The sequence below is a fragment of the Vombatus ursinus genome, unplaced genomic scaffold, assembly GCF_900497805.2.
Source record: "Vombatus ursinus unplaced genomic scaffold, bare-nosed wombat genome assembly UNPS02008996.1, whole genome shotgun sequence".
Taxonomy (NCBI): Eukaryota; Metazoa; Chordata; class Mammalia; order Diprotodontia; family Vombatidae; genus Vombatus; species Vombatus ursinus.
In genome coordinates this window covers 9,979,273-9,985,267 of record NW_020948774.1, presented here as the reverse complement: position 1 = coordinate 9,985,267, position 5,995 = coordinate 9,979,273, and positions in this window count along the sequence as shown.

Below are 5,995 nucleotides of genomic sequence, written 5' to 3'. Positions count from 1 at the left end.
CGATAGCCTCATCTTCACCTTGGTTGGGGGAATGTAGTCTAATGACCAGCATCCAATGCCTCCATCTGCATGGTGAGATGCGTAAAGAAAACAGATCCAGTAAAAGTCTTTGCTCACTTTTATGAGGAAGAAAGAATTTTCATTCCTTCACAGGACTCCCAGTTTGGAACCACATAGATTGAGAAGCCAAGCTTTGCTGGGTTATGTCCCAAGTATTGTCTATTTAGTCTTTCTATTATTATCATTGATGCTTGAAACACTTCCTAACAGCAAGCACCACCTCTTATCACCTTTACCCATTGCCCCTTTTATGTACTTCATCTCAATAACCTTCTCTCTCTTGAGCCATATGCTAGAGCAAACTGAACTTCAAGAAGAAGCTTCTTTTACTTACCTGATTGCCAGAGTGGGATAGATAAAACCTTTGTCTAGGCCTTTGAACTTGGACATCGAGATGGAGGAGGGGACTAGGCAGCACATCTTTCAGACTTGAATTGAGACATCGAGTTACTTCCAGTAGACCAGACTGGTTTTGTTACCAGTGACATCTTCAAACATTCCAAAGATTAAAAGGGGGAGGGGAGAATGGATGTATAATTATATTGGTAAATTCATGAGACAAATAGGTCACTGACAAGAACAGTTTAGATAGTACCCACAGACCTCAGAGTATTTGTGCTGGGGTCACCAGTTCTTTCTTGACTACCTGACTTTTTTTTTCTTTTCCTTCTGCATTCAATAAGCAATTATTCTGTGATCTACCAACAAATGTATAATATCCTAACACTCCAAACCATTCTAGGAAGAGAACCAGATCCCAGACCTGAGCTAGGCACCTGTGGTATCAATTTTCTTTGCAATTCTGTCAAAAGTAAAAAAAAAAAAATGATAAAATGCCATACGAGAAGAATCTGCTGATTCATAGAAAGTGGTACCTCCTGAAGTTTTATCAATAGTTGCATCTCTCTGAAATGAGAAATTCTCATCCAGAAGGGACTTGGAAGCTATTTGTGGCAGCTCTGGCTCAGGAGTCAACAAAACTAGGCCCTTCATTGTGTTACACGTATGTCTTTCCTGTATCATCCCCTCCATGCCCTTCCTCCAAAAATGTCCTAGTAACCTTTCTCCACAGGGCCTTTAATATATGTCTGCTTGCCATGATTAGTTCTCCAAGTGCCTTTTACTTTTTTCCTAGATTGCTGATGAAGGAACTGGAGGCTTGTTTCTCCAAATTCTTTATAGAGGTTTGTGGATAGTATATTATTCTAGATACACTTTCCACCCTCTTCAATACAGAGCCATGAGAAAGAATCACCCTCAGATGCTTGTACTTCTCTCTTGACTTCCTAAGCACCACAGAAGCTTGATAAACAGAAGCCAAGGTTAACCCATGAGAGTGAGGTTTCCACTCTACCGCCAGTGGTTCCCTCTGGAGATTTTCTCTCACCTGCGAGAAATCTGGTGATTAGGTGGGACAAGAATTACAGAATATTAGAGCGAAGCCACCTCCCTAATTCTAAAGATGAGGACCAGAAAAATAAAGTAAATTGACCAAGGTCACAAAACAAAGTAATGATTCTTACCTATCAGTCTTGGATGGCAACTAGCTCTGCTAGGTTTTATCAGTATTTGAGCTCTATCAAGATATGATCTTATTTATCTCTGAAAATGTCCCAATCCTAAGCAATTTCTCTTTAACTAGTTTCAGCAGACCACAATGGTACAGAAGGAGCACTCAAATAAATCAGAGGGTCTAAGTTCAAAATCTGCCTCTACCTCCTTGCTACCTGAATGATCTTAGGCTAATTATTTATCTGCAAAATGAGAGTATTGGATTGCTTAAGTCCCTCCCAATTTATATGATGCCTATGCTTTCTTTAGTCTATTTGCAGCAGCAAATGCAAAGGCACTGTTTGCATTTGCAAATACAAATGCCAGCTCCGCTCTGGGCCCCTCCAAGAGACACAAGGATGGGAAGGAATTTCATGCCACAGGCAGAGGGCTACTCTCCTCTGTGTCATTGGCAAGCCTCTGCTGATACTCTGTGATCTGGTAACCCCATGTGACCTGCACAGGGTCTGGTGCAACTTCTATTTAAGTGGATAGTCGTGTAGATAATTTTCTCTGAACAATTTGATTTACATGTATCCCAAGGCCTCCAGCTGTCCAGTCTTCCACTACTTCTAAATTGTACCTTCTCACTTCATATGTGAGGACAAAGGACAAAAGCATATGACTGTGAGCTATGGGGTCTACAGGTTCACTCTGAGGAAGAACAGCCTAGTGACTGCTAGCCAAGGATCTCAACTTATTGAATGATGAACAGCGAATTTCTGAAAAATAAGAAGTAACTGAAAGATAGTGTTATATTTAAGAAAGAAAAAAATTCCACTTACAATTCACCTCCTTTGTAATCTTGAAGACAGGGGGCAGGATTAGCATCAGTGTTCTACTCTGTTATATCAGCTTTTATAATATACTATTGCTGTGCTTGGGGAAAACTAATTTTATCTGTGACCTATCCAAATCTGTATAATAATGAGCCATGTTATAACAAGGTTTGCTGTATTTTCGTTTCATTGTATTAATAATCCTGCTGCCTGCTGCCAAATTCTCTTCCCCAAAACGTCATCTCCTTTTCTTCACCTTTTCCCTCCTTGCCAATTCAAATCTTCTCCACCATCTTTACCATGAACATCTTTCAACTCAAGAACGTATTTGCAGAAAGCAGTGCCTGAGTCTGGTGTATAGATGCTTGGGTGCCTCTGTAGGGGGGTTCATTCCAGTCCAACCCTTACATGATACAAGAATCCCTTCCAAAGAATTCCCAATTCTGCCAATCAGTCTCTGAAAAAAAGAGCTCTAATAATGGGGAACTCTCTGGCTTTCAAAGCAACCAAAGCCATTGTTAGATAATTCCAATTGTTAGAAAGTCTTCTACTGAGCTAAACTTGACCACTTTGATAACTTTTATGTGCTGATTCTAGTTGTGCCCTTAAGAACTGCACTAGAAGAAATCTGACTCCTTTATAGTTCTGACCCCTACCTATGTCCTTCTACTCACTTGTTACCAACTAAAGAACAACAGAGGGTTAAGCTTTGGCCAGTTTTAGAAGAGTAAAATGAGGAGGGCTAGGGAAATACTATGCTGTAGTAAGAAGACCACTGGACTACAAAGGGACCTAGATTTGATTTCCATCTCTTCTACTAAACAAATTGTGTAATCTTTGACAGATCACTTAACTCTGAACCCTAGTTGCCTCATCTCTAATATGGTGATTGGAAGGAGGTAGGGCTTACTATAGTTAGAATGGGCTGTGGTTTGAGGCCTCTTCAGACCTAACACACTGAAATTCTAATTTTATAATCATTCCTTTAATAATAATTGTTCCTGAGTAAAATGAAAATCTCTTGAGAGATGAATAGATGAAGCTATTATCAATCATAAACTTACTTGCCCTTTTCCAAAAGAGAACTCTCTGAGAACTAGTTCTGAGAAGGCTAAAAGAGGGTTCAGAGGAAGGAACACTGTACAAGGAAGAACAGACCCAGAGTATGAGGCCTAGAACAATGGAACAAAAAAGTACCCAAAGGGCAGCTAGGTGGCGCAGTGAATAGAGCTCTGGCCTTGGAGTCAGGAAGATCTGAGTTCAAATCCAGCCTCAGACACTTAACACTTACTAGCTGTGTAACCCTTGGGCAAGTCACTTAACCCCAATCACCTCACCAAAAAGCAAAAAAAAAAAAAGTACCAAAGGGGCAAAAGTGCCCTAGGTAGTGAAGAAAGAGTGAAAGGGTGCTCTTTGATAGTTTTTCTCTGATTTATTGAGGTCCCTTAGCCCTGTACATTCAGAGCTTCAGAAACAACTACTATCTAAGAACAAGAGGCTAATAGTACCCTTTTTAAATGGGAACATCAGTCAACTAATTAATCAACAAATATTTATTAAAAATTTGCAGTGTGATCAATATTGTACCCTGGGATGAAACTGCACAATTATTAAATATCCTGGGTACTTCCTTAACTTGCTCTGGGGTTTTCTTGACCCAGATTTGAGTAAGAATTAGGGATGACATTACTGTTAGTGCTGACTTTAGGGTTAGATGGTATCAATATCATTAAGGAATTATTGTCTACTGTGTGCCAGGCACTGTAATAAGTGATGAGGATATAAAGAAAAGCAAAATAGCAGTCCCTGCCTTCAAGATGCTCACATTCTAATGACTTAGTATCCCCGACAGAGTTTGTTTATGTTTGGGTTGGGGTACAGGATCATAGGATGCTTAGAACTGTAGGAATCTATGTAATTCTTTTTTTCCCCAACAAACTCCTGTTAAATTACTACTCTTCATATTCACAAAATTTTGATAAGGTTTGTTATTGCCCTTGTGGAGCTCACAAGTCTAGTAAAAAGATAAGATGCAAACACAGATAAGTACATTGCATCATGTATAAGTGTAAAAATTCATTAGAAAAACACTAATTAGTATTTATTTTGTGCCAAGCACTGTGCCAGGTCCTGTAGATACAGAGACAAAAACGCAATAGTCGCAAGAATTTTACACACTATTGGGAGGAGATGACATGAACTGACATAAACAAATACAAAAGGAAGGCACTGGCCATTGGACACATCAACACTGGCCGCAGCACCTGAGCTGAACCTGGAAGCTGGACATTCCTTAAGGTAAAGGTAAGAAGAGAGTGCATTCCAGGCACGGGAAATGAAAGATGGATTGTCATGCAAATGACATGAAGTTTTAGGCAGTCCAGATATAACCCAAGGATTTTCAGGAAAAGAGCAAACCAAGTGTTCAAATGATATACTATCACTAATGGAGTAAAGAGCCCCTTCCCTTGCTGATATATATATATATATACATATATATATATATATATATGTGTGTGTGTGTGTGTGTGTCTCCATATGCACATGAATATGCTAATAATTAAAAATGTGTATGGTAAGCAAGCAGGAGAGACTAAATGATGCTAGATGAACCCTGGGTAAAAAGAATTGGTTGCAGACTTTAGTGGTCTAGGGATTTGATAGCCACGACAGAAAGTCTAGTGTTTCAACCTTTAGCGTTTACCTGGGGCTTAGGAACAATCTGGTCTAGCAGCAGGTTCATACATGAATAGTCGAAACCAGAAACAAGTTATGCCCCTGGCTATACCTGAGGCAGATGAACAGCAGGGAGAAAATGGAGATAATGGTAGAGTCCAAATTCTGAATATCCTGTCCCATGTGTTTCATGTGACATTACAACCAATGAATTTGCCTCCCCCTTCCTCCTCTTATCCCATATTTTCCTTGCCACTCAATTGTATGGTATACTTTTCTCTTGCCTTTTAAATAAAATGAATTGTATTATGGAATCTGCACCTTTTTTTCCCTAACCAGCAATGGGAAGCTAAGTTCTGACAAAAAGAGATGGGGACAGAGAAACAACTATGTTGTAGGAGACTCAGAGGAGTCCATGGTAGGCAATATGCAAATTCTCCAAAGGCTCCTCAAGGGTATTTCCATGTTACTTAAACTGGCCATGACTAGACAAACTCAGGTTACACATAGAAACCCTGAAATCTATGAAAACTCTGGCTCTAGAGCCCCTTCCTACTTTGTTTAGGTTCAGGGTGATTGTTTAGGTAGTAAACTATGGCAAATCATGGCCTGAGCTCCTCCTCAGTATCATATTCTATCATTCAACCATGTAAGAGATACCAATCCAATAACACAATTATGTAATTGAGATCAAAAGCAAGGTAAATAACAAAGAAGGGAATCTAATAGTAGAGTCATTTTCTTCCCACATATAGATGGATATAACATTCTATTCATCCTCATATGAGGTTTGGGATTGAAACCTCCTAGGGAAATTTTACCATTCCATTACCAACTGTCAATTAGTTTCTCATCCCCATTCTCATTCAGAGAATGAATGGCCAGTGTAGAGATCTACTAATCCCGTGGGGCAGGGAAGAATCTGATGA